The sequence below is a fragment of the Frankliniella occidentalis genome, unplaced genomic scaffold, assembly GCF_000697945.3.
Source record: "Frankliniella occidentalis isolate FOCC.00 unplaced genomic scaffold, Focc_3.1 Scaffold19, whole genome shotgun sequence".
Classification (NCBI taxonomy): Eukaryota; Metazoa; Arthropoda; class Insecta; order Thysanoptera; family Thripidae; genus Frankliniella; species Frankliniella occidentalis.
The window spans coordinates 1243835-1244434 of record NW_026267149.1 but is presented as its reverse complement, the minus strand read 5'-3'; the positions used below and the strand labels follow the sequence as shown (position 1 = coordinate 1244434).

At 66.3% G+C, this 600-nt stretch overlaps 1 protein-coding gene across 1 annotated transcript in view; it reads right to left on the bottom strand.

Moving 5' to 3' along the window:
• Window positions 1-600, bottom strand: part of LOC113206542 (pyruvate dehydrogenase (acetyl-transferring) kinase, mitochondrial) — a 25183-nt gene that overhangs the window by 10369 nt on the left and 14214 nt on the right. The gene's annotated exons all lie outside the window — the stretch shown is intronic.

The following is a 600-nucleotide window of genomic DNA, read 5'->3' as shown; positions in this document are numbered from 1 at the left end:
GAGTGGTCCAGTGGTGTCCTACACAGCCTCCCAGCCCGCCGCCATCCCGTCAGGACCAGGTCGCTCGCAGCACCGAGTACTCCGGATACCCGCGGGGAGGTGTCCGTGAGCCCGCCCCGAGCCCTCCGCCCCCCAGTGGCACAGCGCATCCATCGAATACCCGCTCTGTTTGGCCGTCCGACCGTGCAGAGATCCGCGCGCAGACCTTGGCCCTTGTGGGTCCTTGGGGCTCGCCGTCTCAGAGTGAGCGAGCGCAGAGCACGGCCAGGACGACGAGGCGGGGGCACCGGCCGACCCGTGCGGAGGACCCTGCTCTGCACCTGTACCGCACCTGCTCCGTGCTCCGAGTCGGATGAGATCGTGATGGGCGGGAAACATGCCCAGCGGTATTGAGGAGGAGAGGAGAGAGAGAGGCAGTGAGGAAGAAGAAGCGAGCACGTGAGCTTAGAGAGGTGTCGGGAAGCGGAAGGGCAGAATGGCCGGCCGGGTGCCCCCGTTAGGGGCCATGCTCAATGTGGCCTGGGAGTCCATCAAGGCGAAGGCCGAAAACAGTCCATGTCTGGAGGTCATCAAAACAGCCACTGGGGGCGGGCGGGGCGA